Source organism: Macaca thibetana, chromosome 18, assembly GCF_024542745.1.
Source record: "Macaca thibetana thibetana isolate TM-01 chromosome 18, ASM2454274v1, whole genome shotgun sequence".
In the NCBI taxonomy this organism is placed as follows: domain Eukaryota; kingdom Metazoa; phylum Chordata; class Mammalia; order Primates; family Cercopithecidae; genus Macaca; species Macaca thibetana.
The window spans coordinates 6,888,724-6,907,681 of record NC_065595.1 but is presented as its reverse complement, the minus strand read 5'-3'; the positions used below and the strand labels follow the sequence as shown (position 1 = coordinate 6,907,681).

The 18,958-nt window shown below is 37.6% G+C and overlaps 1 long non-coding RNA gene across 1 annotated transcript in view; it reads right to left on the bottom strand.

Moving 5' to 3' along the window:
- Positions 1-852: 852 nt before the first annotated feature.
- LOC126941196 (uncharacterized) overlaps positions 853-18,958 on the bottom strand; it is a 31,677-nt gene continuing 13,571 nt past the window's right edge. Inside the window, exon 3 of the long non-coding RNA XR_007721134.1 lies at positions 853-1,328. This is a non-coding gene — a long non-coding RNA (uncharacterized LOC126941196). The remainder of the gene's footprint in view (positions 1,329-18,958) is intronic.

The following is an 18,958-nucleotide window of genomic DNA, read 5'->3' as shown; positions in this document are numbered from 1 at the left end:
ATGATCAGTTAGAGCAGATTTGTAGGATACAAGTTTAATCTGGAAAAGTTTATTTCCTAAATACCAGCAATAAACAAGTAGAATTAGAAATTAAAAACATATTACCATTTGTATTAGTGTCCAAAAATAAAATAGGCATCAATCTAGCATAAAGCACGCAATTTATATGAGGAAATCTACAAAATGTTGATAAAAGACATAAAGGAAGAACTAAATAAATAGAGACATAGTTTATGTTTACTGTGAGAAGACCCAATATAGTCAAGATGTCAGTTCTTCTCAACTTAATCTATGGATTCAATGCCATCCCAATAAAAATCTTAGTAAGCTATTTTATGGACATTTGCAAACTGATTCTTAAATTTATATGGACAGAAAAAAGACCCCAAATAGTCAACTCAATATCAAGCTACAGTAATCAAGACAGTGTGTCATTGGAGAAAGAAAAGGCTTATAGATCAAAGGAACAGAATACAGAGCATATAAATAGACCCACATACATACTCAACGGTCTTTGACAGAGGATCAAAAATGGTGCAATGGAGCGAAGTCTTTCACACAAATGATAACGACTGGACATCCACATTTTGCATCACATGTAAAAATGTGAATCTAAATATAGACCTGTTACCCTTCTCAAAGTAAACTCAACACGAATCATATACTTTAATGTAAAATGCAAATCATAAAACTCCTAGAAGATAATTAGAAGAAAACTTAGATGAACCTGGGTATGGTGATGACTTTTAAATACAACACTGAAGGCACGATTTATGAAAGAAACAAATGACACACTGGATTTCATTAAAAAGAAAAAAAAGTTGTGCTTTGTGAAAGACAATGTCAAGAGAATGAGACGGTAAGCAACACACCGGGAGAAAAACACCGGATAAAGGATTGTTATCCAAACTGTACAAAGAACCCATAAAGCTCCACAATAAGAAAATGAACAACACAATTTAAAAAGAAGCAAAAAACCCAAATACATAACTCATAGACGAAGACATACAGAAGGCAAGTAAGAATTTAAAAATTGTTCTGTATCATATGTCACTAGGGAATGTCAAGTCTGAACCATGAGATATCACTATATAGTGCGCTGCTAGAAGAGCCAAAATTCAAAACACTGACAACACCAAATGATCACAAGGATGTGAAGCAACAGGGAATTTTATTCATTGCTGGTGGCAGTGCAAAATGGTACAGCTGCTTTGGAAGACAGCTTGGCAATTTCTTATAAAACTAAACATGCTTTTGTCATACGATCCAGCAACTGTGCCCCTTGGTATTTACTCAAATGCCTTGAAAATTTATGTCCTCACAGGAACCTGCAAAAAGATGTTTATAGCAGTTTTATTCATAATTGTGCCCAAACTTGGAAGCAACCAAGATGTCCTTAGCTTACTGTAACTTTTATATTTTATAAACTTTTTTGTTAAACTAATTAATTAATTTTAGAGACAGGATCTCATGCTGTTGCCCAGGTGTGAATATAGCTCACTGCAACCTTGAACTTCTGGGCTCAAGTGATCCTCCTACTTCAGCTTCCTGAGAATCTGGGACTACAGGCACATAACACCGTGTCGCACCAAGTTTTAAACCTTTTGTAGAGACAGGATCTTGCTTTGTTGCCTAGACTGTTCCTGAGCTCCTGGCTTCAACTAATCCTCCTGTATCAGCCTTGCAAAGTTCTGGGATTACAGGAATGAACTATTTCTCCCGGCCTCTACTTAAAAACTTCTTAGAAACTTTTCGACCCTTTGGTAGTAACATTTACCTTACAACATAAACATATTATACAGCCATACAAAAATATATTTCTTTATATTCTTATTCTCAAAGCTTTTATTTTCATTTCTAAAATTATTCATTTACTTTTAACACTTTTTGTTAAAAACTAAGACACAAACACACATATTGACCTATGCTTCCACAGGGTCAGGATCATTAATATCATTCTCTTTCACCTCCACATCTTGTCCCTCTGGAAGGTCTTCAAGAGCAATAACATGCATGAAGCTGTCTCCTACGACACCAATACTGTCTTCTCAGGTACCTCCTGACTGACCTGCCTGAGGCTGGTTGACAGTTACCTTTTTTATATAATAGAAGTAGTACACTCTAAATAACTATGAAAAGTATAGTAAATACATAAACCAGCAACATAGTTGTTTATTATTATTAACAAGTATTATGTACTATACTTAATAATATGAGATATACTTTTACTTGACTGCAAGTGCTATAGGTTTGTTTACACCAGAATCAACATAAACATGTAAGTAGTGCATTACACTATGACATTATGAGGGCTATGACATCATTAGATGATTGATAGGAAGTTTTCAGGTCCATTATACTCTTATGGGACTACCATCATACGTGCAATCCATTGTTGACCAAAATGTTGTTATGTGGCACCTGACTGTACTTGTATAGTAAGACTGACTAACCATCCACATTAAAAATAATGTCAGGGCTGGGCACGGTGGCTCATGCCTGTAATTCCAGGACTTTGGGAGGCTGAGGTGGGAGGGTCACCCGACGTCAGGAGTTCAAGACCAGCCTGACCAATGTGGCGAAACCCCATCTCTACTAAAAATACAAAAATTAACCTGGCATGGTGGCAGGTGCCTGTAATCCCAGCTACTCAGGAGGCTGAGGAAGGAGAGTCGCTTGAACCTAGGAGGCAGAGGTTGCAGTGAGCTGAGATCGCACCATTGCACTCCAGCCTGTGTGACAATAGTGAAACTCCATCTCAAAATAATAACTATTATTATAATAATAAATAATTTCAGAAAAAAAGATAAATATTATCCCAGTCGTGTGATGAAGGATAACATTAACAGTGGAAAGTCATGTTGACAGTGTAACCTGGATATGATGTGATAAAAATGGCACGTTTCCACTGTGGTCTTTCTCCCCAAAACTCATAACCTCAGTCTCTTTATGTGAAAAATACAAGACAAATCATAATTAATGGATACTCTGCAAAATACCTGACTCATACTACTCAAACCCTCAAGGTCATCAAAAATAAGGCAAGTCTGATAAACTGTCAAGTGTGAGGAAACATGACAACTGAATGTACTGTGATGTCTAGAATGGGAGCCTGGAATAGAAAGAGGACACTGAACAAAGACTAAGAAAACCAAAGCAGTGAGGACTTTCACTAATAATGGTGTATCATGATCAGCTCAGTAATTATGCCCTGTGTACCACACTAATAGAAGATGTTAATAACAGGGGAAATTGGATGCGGGGCATATGGAAATCCTCTGTGCTACCTTCTCAATTTTTTTCTGTAAATATGAAACTACTCATATTCTAAAATGAAAATTTTATTTAATAGCAGACACTATCAACTGAACATAATTATCTTTTATTTTTATGTAATACTTTCTGATGCTTTCACTGAACAGAAGTAATTATAAAAGACTAGGAACATCAAACCTGACATACAAAACTAGAACAAATCTCTCATCAGAATTCTCTCTGAAGGGAACACTACAATTTGCATTAAGTACAAATGCATTTTCTTAAGTGTGTCACAGATAATGGCATTTATGTAATATGTAAAATAGCAAGGTGTCTTCTTCTGGTCTTTTCTTTACTAGATATGTAGGGGTATCACCTTATTTATACTTTTTTCATTCCAGGCCTCCTCTCTTCATTCAGAAATAAGGAATTTTCTAAAATATATCTACATCCTTCCCCCTAGTTTAAACATTTTATGATTTAATAATATTATTTCCTTACTTTAGTCCATTTATTCCTCTAGTTGATGTTTTAATATATGAAACTATGAAAAGTTGACCAAGAAGTGCAAAATACTAATCACCAAACAGAATTAACTTTTTGGTAACGGGTTAGGTTGTTTCAGAGAAGAGATATTAACAAGTTTCTATGTTACACATGCCCTTCTGGAAACATGATATGATTGTATTAATCCTCTGCTAACATAGGAAAAGGCATGCACGGTGGGAAATGTTCCCTGAGTATTTTTGCTATTGTCGATAGTTTCCCTTTAGTTGTATTCCAAAAAGTAGAGAGAGAAACAAACTCTCCTGAACCATCACTTAGCTTCACAATCTACCAATATTTTGCCATATTTCATTTGTCCCACCCACTTTAAAAATTATTTTCTCCTGTATCATTAAAAACAAGTTAAATGCTTAATTATTTCCCATTAATTATTAACTTTCAGAATAAATAACTCATTTTATGCAATTGGTAAGGCATTTGATGACATATGTTTTATTTATTCCTTTCCTCTTTCTCTTTTTACTTCTTTTTATTATTATTATTATTTTTCTGAGACAAAGTCTTACTCGGTCACCCAGGCTGGAGTGCAATTGTGTGATCTTGGCTCACTGCAATCTCCACCTTTCAGGTTCAAGTGATTCTCCCACGTCAGCCTCCTGAATAGCTGGGATTACAGGTGTGCGCCAACGCGCCCAGCTAATTTTTGTGTTTTAGAAGAAATGGGGTTTCACTATTTTGGCCAGGCTGGTCTCGAACTCTTGACTTCAAACTGTTGTTTTCCTTAACCTGCCTTGGTCTCCCAAAGTGCTGAGATTACAGGAGTGAGCCACCATGCCCAGCCCTTTATTTTCTTTGAAAATCTTATGCTATGCACAAAACATGTTTCAATAAATTGTTGTCATTATTATTATTAGTGTTTAGTTATTTTTTGGTAGTTTGTGGTTTGGTCTTTAATAGGTTTCCCAAAAATGTTGATGAAAACATAATCTATGAACCTTGCATGTTCATACATATTTGTCTGAGTCATTATAATTGATGGTCAGTTTGGTTGCGTAAAACATTCTTGGCTCGCGATTCTTTCCTAGAATCTCTTAAAATTGTACTATGTCATCTTCTGCTATAAAGCATTGCTGTGAAAAAACTATGCCAATTTGATTTTCATTCTAAGTGACTCAGCTTTTTTGTTTAAATGCCCAAATATATTTTATCTTAAAAACGAATGACTTTTCTAAGATATATCTCAAAATGGACCAGGCTGAGTTAAACATCATAGGTAAACAATTTTTTCATTCAACATTTAGACCTATGTACATATCCTTTTATGTTTTAGAAAACTTTCTTGCTTAAAGTTTTAAGAATTTGTTGGTTTATATTTTGGGACTCTTCCCAGTGACTTTAAATCTATGTATAACTCCTTTGCCTTTCCTTTATGTCCATAGCTGTCTTTCACATCCTTCTCTATGTCTAGATTTATTATTTGACTCTTCTTTTTTTTCTTCTCTATTTTCCTATTCTTGTTTGCATCTATTTGCTCTTGTCTCCAACCACTATACTCTTGTTTTATAAAATTTTTCTCTCATCTTATTTCTTTATTTCCATATTGTCACTGCTTTTCTCTTAGCCACTTTTTGTTTCATTTCTTCTTTTTCAGTTGTTTTCATTCTGTCTTACGATGATTTTTCATAGCTTTTAGTTTTGTTGTGTTTTCTGATTTTTCCTTTGGCATATTTTGATACATTAGTGTACATGTTTTTTCTCGTTTGCAGCCACCTTTTATTCAGTCTTTGTATGACCTGTTGGATTATTACTTGTTTTTTTTTTTAATGTAATTTAAGTGCTGGGATACATGTGCAGGATGTGCAGGTTTGTTACATCGGTAAATGTGTGCTATGGTGGTCCCATCACCTAAGCATTAAGCCCCACATGCATTACCTATTTGTCCTGATGCTCTCCCTCCCCCATTCCTCTTCCCCTACAAGCCCAGTGTGTGTTGTTCCCCTCCCTGTGTCCATGTATTCTCACTGTTCAGCTTCCACTTATAAGTGAGAACAGGCGGTGTTTGGTTTTCTGTTTTCTTGTATATATTTACGTGGTTTTAATCATTTTACTGCTTGTTGTTCATCTGTGAATAAGAGGGGCATGCGAGGGAGATTAGAAAGTGTCCTAGTGTAAAAGGTGGGGTGAGCAAGCACAGCCTTCCCAGCTACAAACTGGAAAGTTTCTCTTCTTTGCCGATGTAACATATTAAACCTCATGGCCTTTTGGTGTGCTTGTTTTTCTTATTTGCATGATCAAGCCTGATTCAGATACCCTTCCGGTCTTTAGCTCTGTAACTCCAGAACTCTACCAACATTGTCTTTTTAAGGCAGAGCTTTCACCTTGAAATATTGTACTTTTCTGTTTCAGCATATTTTAGTTCTGTTGCGTCTGTGCCTCCTCTCTGCTTGGCATCTGACGTTTCTTCTGCCTGAAATTCTTCAACATTTCTGCCTTACTCAATTTAGATTCCATTTCCAGCAATTTTTAAAAATTACTTCCTGGTGGATTTCTGTCCTTCTAAAAGGACTTGTTGAGTATTTCTGAAATGTTTGAGGGCTCAAGAAACTTTGGACTATTTCAATTTTATTATATGTTCCAATCCTTGGCTCCTTATGGTCCCACTTTGCTTACTGAAAGCCTGGAGCCCATAAAACGTTCTCCTAGTCTTGCTGATTATTTGAGATTTGCTAACCTAGACTTTACTCAGCCTGAGATGTTCTTCTTTTGGGGATGAATTTCATTTTGCAATCTGGTTTCCTCTCTCCTCGTTTTCTTTGCAACTGGGGTTACATATCTGCTTATCACTCACAGGTCCTGTTGCTGTCTGTGTTTTGGTGACACCCATACTTCGATGCTTGTGAGATTATTTATCTCTTACTCTATTGAAGATGTTACCAGTTAGATGTTGCTTTTCCACTATTTTAATTGATTTATCTATTTGGAGTGAATAAGAATACAATGAAAAATATATGTATGTTACTGTTAAATATTTGCGATTTAGTCAATAAAGATTTCAAATACTTCACACTTAAAAAAAATACAACTCAGAAGCTGAGGGGATGATAACTGCATGTAAAGGTGGTCATGACAGTCTTGCTGTTACCCTTGCTTGAGTAAACTTTAGACATGTTTCTTCCTCATTCTAGCCCCTGATCTCTTTTCTTAGAGCATTAAGGAAGCTTGAAATTATCAAATCTTTTTTTGCCCGTTTAAAATGTAAATCTTCACCCAGCGTCTTTCCAGTTTTACAATCCTCCAGGAATCTTTTTCAAGGACCTGGTAGCCATTCTTGTAAAATGTAGTCATCAAGGAAGATAGCCTGCCTTCCATTCTCTGCCTGAGGGTCAGAGTCTAACTCTAAAACACATCAACTAGCAAACAGAAATCGCCTGATCCCATTGGCCAACTTCCACTCTCATGTCTTTCAGGACATACCCATCCCTTCACTCACTCCAGCACTTTTACTCTCATGGCTTTCATTTCAGGTAGGTTGAGCTTGATCTCTTTCCCCTCCTGCAATAGCTTTGAATAAAGTCTATCTTGCCTGGTTAACTTATCTAGCGTAATTTGCCTTTGACAAAAAAGACCCTTGACCAGTGTAAGAAGACTGACATGCAGAATTTTTATCCCTGCTTGGCCCAAAGTAATGTTTTTGCTTTCATGAATTTCCAATTCATAAGGTCATTTTCAGAAGACTAGGGATAATGTTTCTTAAATTTGAGAGCTTATATTTCATTTGCATGAAGACCACAGCAAAGACCTTTAGTTTTCTCAGACTTTTAAGTACATACAAAGTCAGTGTGAATCATGTGTCAGAATGAGAATGACACTGATAGATGATAACTTCATACTTTTAGAACTGAAACATCTTAATCAGAATGAGTTGAACTACAGGGCAGGAAATAAACTAATTTATTTCTCTAAATTGATGTCCCCACACCCAAGCAAGTCCTCCCATGTATGTCTCATATTCTTAATGTGTTAAAGGGATCAGCCAACGCTATGAATAATACTAAACACACACACACACATACACACACACACACACACACACACACGCACGCACACGAAGTTAAAAATTGCATTTCTATCTTTTGGAACTCTTTTATGAATGACAAATCACTGCAGCACACCTGGCAGGCAGTTTTGTCTTGAATTAGTTTTCCAAGCCCCATTTTAAACAAGGATAAGTACCTTTACAGCTTTAGAGGAAGATATAATGTAATTGCTATTTTAATATTAAAAAAAGACCGAAGCTGCATTTGAGAGACACTTGCTAGGAAAGCAAGAAGTAATCCATAGTTTCTCTCTTTTTCCTCCTACTTCTTTCCAAAACTTTCTTGGAGTAGCAACTTCCACCTTCCTCCCAATCTATGTATTTAGACAAGTGGTTGCTTTTCAACTGCGTACGAGTCTGTGTGATTCCAGCGCCAATTTTATGCAGTAGACAGAATTTCCCTAAATCTATTTGTGATCCACGGTCAAACAATTGTTTATTTTCTAATGGGAAAAAATGAGGGTAATATAGCCAGCAGCCACTTTTATTTGAGGACTGTAATAAAAGAGACTCTGTAGACGGGCTTTTGCATCTCATTATCAAACATTCTACTAAAGTACTTCTTTATAATGGAAAAAAAGGAGTCCTTTCTCCTGAGATGATCTAAAGATCCATGCTGTTCATTAAAAGGGCTGAACAGAGAGGTCTCACATCTTCATTCAAAGCTGACATTAGACAAGTCTTTAAAAAAATTATTAGAGCCCTCTTTGTTACCAAGGCTACCGCGTGTCTTTAACCTCGTCCTCTGGCTGTGCACAGAACCCTCCAAAAAAGCACATTCAATTCCCTTTACTGCAAATGAAGATGGACGTGCTACTGCGCTACATTAATTTTAGCCAGTCGGGGGGCACAGACAATCTGGAAGAGTACGCTGAGTTTATTTCTTTTCATTTCTAAAAGAAGCAAATCCATTAAAAACTACTTGACTGGGGCCCAGGAACACAAATTATACCGGTGGTAAAGAAAGAATTACTGTGAGGTGTTGAGGCTAAAGATAGTCTAATCCTGCCTGGTTGTGATAAGAACAAGGTGTCAGGTAACAGGATGGGTCAAGCCAAACTCATTGCTCTGAACAAAGTAATGCTGTTCCTTTTTAGTCCCCACAACGAGACATTTTCTTAATAAACAGTGGAAATTAACCAGGCATTTTCACAATCAGCAGAAGATGAGTAATCAAGTTCATTGTCACCCCTGTGAACCATTCTCTTTGGCCTTATCCCTTATGCTTAGAAAGACACTCCATGCCCATGAATATAAAAGCAGCTGAAGATAACATATTTCATGTAATTACCATTGAAACTGCCGAAAGTCCCACCTGGGACAAGTTCTGAACCCATCAAAAGACGACAGTATTCACACGCTGCTGGCGGCAACGAGCGGAAGCTCTCCTGTTAAATTTAGAGAATGTCCGGGCTCCAGGTCCATGTATAATGAGAAAGTCTGACCAGAAGCTGGCTTGGTTTTAATACTCCATGGTAATGTGCACACACATGAGGCAGGGGCCTGTCTTTCAAACTCAGCTGGGTTGTGAGCCTGGCATAGGGGTAATAGCAGGCTCTAAATACAGCCTGTTGAGGTCAAAGCCTGATTACCCCCTTAGTAACTGAACAAACAACTTATTCTTTCTGTGAATCAGTTTCCTCATTTATGAAATGGGCATAGTAACAATTTGTGTCTCACAAGGTTGTGGAGGTGACATGAGTTACTAAATATTTAGCAGTTAGAACTGTGCCTAGCAAATTCTAGTACTCTACAAACAGTAGTTATTTCTAACAGCTTGGTTTTACAATGATGCTTTTTTCTTCCCCTTTCTTTCCTCTTTTTATGACTAACAATTATTGCAAAAACAAACGTAAAATACAAGTAAACAAAAAGAAAATAAGATCACCCAATGCCCATCATCCCAAATACATAGGTATATAGTATCCTTGTAATTTGTTTTATGCTGATGTCTACATTCATTGATTTAATATGTATTTATTATGGACTTACATGTGTCTTGTTCTATATGATGTTCTATGTAATTAAAGTAAGTAAATATTCCGCCTTCAAAGATGATTATAAATAAGAAACAATTAATGCATACCTACATAGTATATACCTAAGGTATTAAATTATATGAGTGCTATAAAAATGTCTACTAAATAGTGAGTGATGGCCCAAGTTATTTTAGATAAGGAAATGCTGTTTGAGGTGATATTGCAATAGACACCAGAATGCAGTGAGGGGGAATATCACGCAGATATCTAGGGAAATCACTCTTTAGGTAGAGGAAATAAGGGGGAAAGCATGTTTGGCTTGCAGGGAGTCTTTTAGGCACCATCGAGTTAGTGTGCCTGGCATTCTGTGAGAGGTGACAAAAAGAGAGATGCAGCTTAGCAGCAGCTGGTAATCAGATCATCTATGGATTGTTGCCCAGTGAAAGGACATCAAATTTCATTTTAAGTGGCAATTATACCATTGTGAGTGGGGGGGAGGGGGAGTCAGAATAAAAGAATATAAAAATTTGTAAATACCTAAAAATAACATTCTACATGGCTCTGTAACAAATACATGCAGTTTTATAATGAATACTTCAATGGTGTAGATAAACATGTAGTTAGTCATTGAAACAGAGGCAATTTTGAGAAAAGGAGTTCTGTTAATTACTACTCTGGGACAATGGAGAGGGTGGACCATTTAAGGTACACAAGGATCCAATACTCAGGAAGCCAATGCAATGCGATGTTCCCTCTAGGATTTCCTTTCAGGAAGCTGTGCCAATTCCAGTGACAATAATGACAATATGGCTTTAAAACCATGTGGTTTCTTTGCATGAGCTGAAAGAAATGGCAGCGAGATAGTATCTTGACCCAGATGCCTTCAAACACACAGGCTCAGGTTAGATACCTCCAAAACGTATGCTTTAGGGTGGATAAGACAGACCATGTGTTGCTCCTCTCTTCATTATTATTTTACTATATTAATATTATTAATTATTTTATTTTATAAGCATGTGGTTTTGTTAATTATTTAGATATATATTTATTATGATGATAAGTAGTGCCAAGTTGATGATTTTCACTGCTACCTAACTTCCCACTCCTTCTGGGGAAACAGTTTTGATTATTACTAATCAACACAAATATATAAAATTTTCATGAACTATATTTTCAAGTTTCAGTCACATTGGCATGCCCTTTGTATTTGTTAACTTCTGAATGCCCTGGTCATTCATTCACATGTTTTCATGTGTTTACTTATTATACATAGAATTCTATGTGTATTCTAACTGTGTGTGTCCAATCCGACTTTTCTGTTTTGTTTTTAAATTTAAATATTGGCTCAAAACTCTGTATGTTCATTTATGACTTTTATGTTTTAAGTTGTGTTTAGAAGTCCTGTTTCCCATTTCAAGATTATACAAATATATATTCTTTCATTTAAGAAAATATTTTTCTCAAATTATATTTCATTTAGGACTTCAACCATTTGGAAATTTTGTTGTATGATTTAATGTTGGGACTTGGCTTTTTAAAAATTATCATCTTAAAACACATAGTTTCCTACATTAGTTATGTTTCTGAGGGTTTTCAGTTCCTCTCCAGTTTTTCCATACTCCTTTGCACACCAAGAGATTGGGAAGCCTACAAACTGTGTTCTCCGGATGTAATATTAGATGACCTGATAGGCTCTGCTATGGGAGGTTCCTGCAGGTGCTGGGAGGTGGGAGGAATGAGGAAACCATGTGTGTTTCGGCTCTGATCACCCTCAGAGTGGGAGTGGCTGCAGACTAGGGGACTTTGGTGTTGATTTCAGCAGCATGGGCAGCTGTCCTGGTACCTGGGTGCTGGCCTAGTGGCTGGGCAGATCCCAGCAGGAGCAGCAGGTACTCATGGTGAGTGGTGGCACATGGGTTCCATCCAATGGCACAGCATGCCAGGCACCTATCCTTCTCTGGACTGCTCCATCAATGCTTTTAATGTTTTAAATCATTCTTAATACTAAACCTGTGTTTCAAATGCCTACAGTGGCTTCCATTTTCTTCCATGGACAATGACTAGATGCACCAATTATTTGCCAAGTTGTCACTTTCAGTATAAGAATCCCCTCCATCCCTCATTCAACCCTCATCAGCACCTAGGTTCCATTTCACACATCCTACTGCAAAAAAACCTCCACCTCCATAATCTCCAGTAAATCCTTCTGCAGCCATAAGGAATTTTCCAAGTACAAATCTCATTGTCATTCTCAGCTTTGCAGAAAAATTTCAAATAATAACCATGTCTTCTCCAATAAATACATATTCTGTAAAAGGATCTACATGATGCAACCTGAATGGTCTCCTTTTACTCCACCAATGGTCTATCACAACCTGATCTCATAGGTCTATTTATTTATTTTTAATTTAATTTAATTTTTTTGAGAGAGAGAGTCTCACACTGATGCTCAGGCTGGAGTGGAGTGGTGCGATCACAGCTCACTGAAACTTCTGCCCCCCAGGTTCAAGCAATTCTCATGCCTCAGTCTCCTGAATAGCTGGGACTACAGGTGTGTACTCTCATGCCCAGCTAAATTTTGTATTTTTAGTAGAGATAGGTTTTCACCATGTTGGCCAGGCTGGCCTTGAACTCCTAAGCTCAAGTGATCCACTTGCTACAGCCTCCCAAAGTGCTGAGATTACAGGCGTGATGGTTTTGCAGTTCTATTGGTTACAGAAGTCCCAGCACCACATGACTTAGCTAGGTCCTCTGCTGGAAGGCTCAGGAGGTAACCAAGGTGTGGCAGGAAGGCATTCCTGCTAGGGACCTGGTGAGAAGCAGCCAGCAAGTTCATCAGGTTGATGGCAGAATCAAGTTCCTTGTGGCTGTAGGACTGAGGTCCAGATTTCCTTGCTTGCTATCAACGACGGTCCTTAGTTTCTGAGTTGCTGACTGTCCTTAGTTTCTAGAGTCCTCTTGCTGTTTTCTGCACATGGATCCCCACATATCAGAGATAGCAAAAGTAGATTAAATCTTTCTCATGCTTGGAATATTCTTGACTTCCCTTTTTACTGCATCTCTCTGATCCTAGTTATTTGCCATTAAAGATTCAAGTGACTCAATTGAGCTTACCCTAGGTTACTTTCCCTATTGTAAAGTTGGTAACTTTATGATACCAACTGTTTCCCCACATGAGGTTGGGAGCTGCAATAAAACTATAAAGACTTCTGTCTTCAGTAAAAGTGTGTAGTATAAAACAAATGCTATGAGAGTGTAACTTGGACTTGGGAAGGGAACAGAAGTATTCCCTGGCAAAGTTTTACCACAGACAAGAAGCACATGCATATTTGAGATTTGAACTATTAAAGCTACTGAATATAACAAATGTTCTAACCCTCTGAATTATTAAAACTATTAAGTACTATAAATTTACTAGCCCAATGAGTCTCAATGTTTTTTTAAGTTTGCTGCGTAAAACTTCACTACAAGTGTGGTCAAAAAACCTTAATTTGAATACTTAACATAAAAAATAAGGCTCACACTGATAATATTCCTGAAGCAACTTGATAAAACCAACTTAGAGGTGCGTGCCCTCTATCTGGATTGCCAAGAATTTTATGAATACAACCCTGATAAAGTTAAAACTTCAAATTACGACTCACATTCAAATAAAATGCCAACTAGGTAAAAGTTGCAAACATAATAAAAGGTGGAATTAAACTCAAAGAACTTCAAATGATAGGAGTTTTTAGATCCAGAAGGTATCATCCAAGTGATTAAAACAAAAAACATAAAAGACCTGTATAACAAATAGAACCATTAGGCTCAAAAGGACAAAGTAGAATATCTATGCATGGAAAACTTTAGTCTGAGATAAAAAGCTCCCCAAGTGAGTGAAAAAGATTATTGGACATCTGGGAGCCAGGTGGCAAGAGCATAGGCTCAGCAGGAATCCGTGGTGGACATGCTCTGAGCGACGTTGTCCTGGTTGCAACAGTCCATCCCTCAAAGATCCACTTCTCTATTTCTCTGTGACCTGTTGGCCTCTGTTCCGGAAGGAAACTAAGACTGGGGTGAGTGGAACAAAGTACACCAGTCATCAATGCAGCTAGTAGGGGCTGCAGTTTGAGTGCCTCCTCTCTCTTCTAGGCACATTCCAAATTCCCCTCGTTGCCTCTGTAGTTGATAGCTGATCTGGAGGGATGACCCAAATGCTCATTCCTGAGAGGTCTAGGCCCTGATGTTCAAACCCTTCTCAGACTGAGGCTGTTGTACTTGCCCATCCACAGTCACTCCCTTGGGAAAGGAGTAGCCAGTGGCATCCCAGTGGATCCCCTGGGCTTCACAGGTATTCCTCTCTGCATTGTGTAGATGTGACCTCCTCTCACTAATCAGGAATGGTAACCTAAGAAGATAACTCCTTTTCTTGTCCAGTTGTCCTTTGAAACAAAGAGTACAGAGTGCTCAGGTATCAGCTATAGCTAGTAGACCAAGGGGAGCTTTTCTGTGTCTCCTGGTAAGAGTTCCTGTTTGGGGACCATGTCCTGTTACTCTGCACAAGCCAGAACTGTGGAAACAAAAAGATCAAAGGCCTCTAATAAGAAATGGAATTTGGTGATAAATTAGGCCACTCCTGCTTCCATCACTTGGCTCTGGGACTCAGGTATTCTTCCAGCACTTTTCCGTACAGAGGCCTGTGTCAATGCATATGCCTCATGGGGGATGATGGTCCCAGATCCCAGCTGGCATGTCAGGTGTGCCTTCCACCTGTGTTCCAGTGCTTTTCAGTGAGGTTACATCCAGATGGCATGGTGTGTGATATAATCAGTAAAGCCCATGGTCGCAAGTCCATTACCTCACATCCCTCACTGTGAAGTGGATCCTTAATGACGTACGAATTGAAGGGACTTTCTGCCAGACACTGGCAGCCTCCAGTTAGTGGTACCAGCTAAGCTCTGCAGGCAGGAAAGACAAACCTTTTGCAGGATAGATAATTATGCTTCCAAATGAAACCAACCCAAATGATAGTTCTTTTGATAAACATAAAAGCTGACCCTTCTGGTCTTAAAGCTTGAAACTTTTATTTCTTTTATCCAAGTTATTTTCTCAGGAAGCAACCTTCAGTCCTCTCAAAAATAATATCAAAGAAGTGAAACTCACCAGATCAACACATCCAGGCAATGGGATGCTGGCCCCTCATGCATCATGATTGCTTCCTTGCCCCTCCCTAGTTCCTGTTTTCTTACACATTGTTGCATTTCTTCCTGGCTATATAAATCCCCAGTTGTAGCCAGTCATGGAGTTGAATTTGAAACTGAGCTCCCATCTCCTTGCCTGCAGCACCTGATCAAAGCCTTCTTCCTTGTCAATAATCATTGTTTCAGTCATTGGCTTTCTCAGTGGTGAACAACAGGACCTAGACCAAACTCTTGGCGTTTCAGTAACACAAGGATGAGATACTAGTTCTTCCAGGGTGGAATAAGGCCAACCAATCAACTTTCCATCAAGAACCTCGTTGGTCTCTGTGAGGAATATTGCCTACGGGCATTCTCTGTTAATGGTGGTGGGCACTCAGGGGCTGCAGTGGTTAGCTTGGTCACTACACACCCTCTATGTCTGCCACTGGGGCCACTCTCTTCCTTTGGTAAGTTCTGGAGTCACTGATGAGGAAGGATGGATAATGCCAAATGGCTGAGTTCTATCTAGTGCTTAGTTATTCAGTAACTGCCCCTGAGTGGAGGAGTGGACGCCCGCTAGTGAGCATTAAACATGTGCTATGATAGTCCTCAAGCTTCGTGACCACTCCCATATGTCCAGCAGCAAACCTTCAGTCCAGACTGCCTTGTCTATGATTTTCCAGTACTTTTATTTCCAGGTCCCTGAGAGGCCATTGGGAATAGAATGAAAGGCCAGTTTTGAGATGGAGAAGATCTTTGAAACATCGTAAGGTTGAATAAAAGTAAAACTTCAGATTGTATGAAAGTCCTTCTAGTAGAGATATATCTGTAACGACTATTTGCTATAGTCATGCAAACAAATATATAGCAAACAACATTTTTTTTTCTATAATGGGAACATTGTAAATATTTTTGAAATCGTCGGTCATAAAGGTTCTGTTGCAACTACTCAGCTCTGCCACTGTAGCACCCAAGCAACTGCAGACAACATGGAAATGAGTGAGCATGACTGTTCTGCAATGCAGGACAGGTGCTAGATTTCAGCCCACAGGCCATTCTGGTAAGCACATGAAATTAATTATCAAAATGATATTTATAATGTGTCACTAATTACTTAAAGTTTTAAAAAGTTTTAAAAATATTTAAACATACTACAACTATTTTTAATGTAGAAAATGGCAATTTATTCCTAGGTACGTTTTAAAAGTTAAAAACAAATATACACAAAAGACTTGTAGGATAATATTTATGGCATATTTATGCATAATAATCCCAAACTAGAAACAACTCAAGAGTCCATCATTAGCAGAATGAATAAACAAAATATGACTTACTCATATGATTAAATGGTACTGGATGTTAAAAGAAAATGAACTACAGGCCAGGCATGGTCGCTCAGGCCTGTAATCCCAGCACTTTGGGAGGCTGAGGCAGGTGGATGACCTGAGGTTGGGATTTCGAGACCAGCTTGACCAACATGGAGAAACCTCATCTCTACTAAAAATACAAAACTAGCTGGGCGTTGTGGCGCTTGCCTATAATCCCATCTACTTGGGAGGCTGAGGGAGCAGAATTGCTTCAACCCAGGAGGCGGAAGTTGCAGTAAGCCGAGATCACACCATTGCACTTTAGCCTGGGTAACAGGAGTGAAAACTCTGTCTCAAAAGAAAATTTAAAAAATTTAAAAAAAAGAAAGAAAGAAGAAAGAGAGAGCGAGAGAGAAAGAAAGAAAGAAAGAGAAAAAAGAAAATGAACTACAACATGAATGAATATCAAAATATTTTGGTAATAGAAGCCTCATTAAAAAAAGTATGGTATATATGCCAAATGTTTTTGTTTCTATAAAGTTATGGAGCAAGTATAACTTATGGCAGAAAAAGATCATAGTAGTAATTGCATTAGGGTGGGTCGGGTGAGGATTGACTAGAAAGTAGCATCAAGAGTTTTCTGGAGGGATAAAAATATTCTCTATCTTTTTAGACTCTTGAATTACAGAGGTATGTACATGTCAAAACTCATCAAAAGATAAACTTACACCTTGTGCATCTTATTGTATGTGAATTTTACCTTTAAAAGAAAAAAGTATAATACCTATTATACTCTAAATTACATGCTTGCTGAAGCATTTAGGGGTGTACTGACATCAGCAACTTACTTTTAAAACATCAGAAAGTAAAATTGGTTAACACATGAATGGAGGGATGGATAGTGCATACAATTTTAAAGAAATACTAGTTGTAAAATGTAAATGGTTATGGTTAGTATTTGGCAATACTAATTGTAAAATCTAAATGGCTAGTATTTGGATGCCTTAATATGTTCACGTTGCTATAAAGGAATACCTGAGGTTGGGCAATTTAGAAAGAAAATGGATACACGCCAGTCTGGACAACAGAGTGAGACCCTGTCAAAAAAAAAGGAAGGAAAGAAGGAAGGAAAGAAAGAAAGAAGAAAGGAAGGAAGGAAGGAAGGAAGGAAGGAAGGAAGGAAGGAAGGAAGGAAGGAAGGAAGGAAGGAAGGAAAGGAGGGAGGGAGGGAGAGAAGGAAGGAAGGAAGGAAGGAAGGAAAGAAGGAAAAGAAAGAAAAAGAAAGAAAGAAAGTTTATTATTTTGGTCACAGTTCTACAGGCTGCACAAGTAGCGTGGAATCAGCATTTGCTTCTGCTGAGGGCTTCAGGCTGCTTCCACTGATGGTGGAGGGTGAAGAGAAGCTGATGTGTACAGACATTACATGGTGAGACAGAAAGCAGGGAGGATGGGGTGCCAGGGAGGAGGTGCCAGGCTCTTTTTAACAACCAGCTCTGGTGAGAATGACTAGAGTGAGCACTCAGTCACCACAATGAGGATGGCACCCACCATTCAAGGGGAATCTGCTCCACGACCCAAACACCATCCATTAGGTCCCACTGCCAACATCCGGAATCAAATTTCAAGGCGAGGTTTACAGAGTCAAATATTTGAACTATAGCAAGTGTTATCCATGATAAAATTGTTTTAATGTTTATGTATGTTAGAAATTTTTTGCAGTAAGATAATGGAAAAAATAGGAATTGCAAGCATCATATTCAGAATAATGGTATTTGCTCTTATGATTTTTTCCTACTGCTCAAATTGTATTGTGGAAGAAGTATTGACACATCATGGAGAACGTATAGAAAAATACTATGAAGTTATACTTTTATATTTGGCTTAATTTCTATTAATATATTCAAATTAAACTTGCTTACAATTTATTTTTTGTTGCCCATGAATCTGTTTTTCATGGGTTATTGATGAGTTCCAGAAAGATTCTGTTAATTAAAGTATTTTAAAGAATTTTTTTCCTAGATAAATAATAGTCACATATATCAGCTTTGCCTCTATATTAACTTCTAATCTCATTTTTTGTTTTACTATGACATTTTTGCTCATACTTTTCATGTGAACTAAATAATACATTCTACAATGATCTTTAGTAAAGGAATTTATTTAAATATGGCTTACTAAAATATTTACATAACTCAGTAATCAAAGTAGGGACTTAAACATTTCTGGCAATACGGTTGACATATGCTTAAAACAAAAAAATTTTCTTAAATTTGGGATAAATTATTTTCTCTTTTCCCTTTTTTCTCTTGAAAGGTAGGTACTCAAATTTTTCTGATTAGAAGCTCTAGGATGTAAAACTCCAATTTTTTCCAAATTGAGATATAGTGTGATTATTAAAAAAAAGATACATCTTAAAGCAACACATTTTAAGGTTTTCACTCTTCTGCAAACTTAAATTGGCACTACGTTTATTGTAATATTATTCATTAGTTTGCATTCATATATACATTTAAGCTCTTTCTTTCATATAATATTAGTATTTGATAGTTTATAGTAATTACTCCACGTTATGGACCGAGTAGTGTCCTCCAAAGTCCCATGTTGAAGCCCTAAACCCAATAACTCAGAATGTGATCGTATTTGGCGATAGGG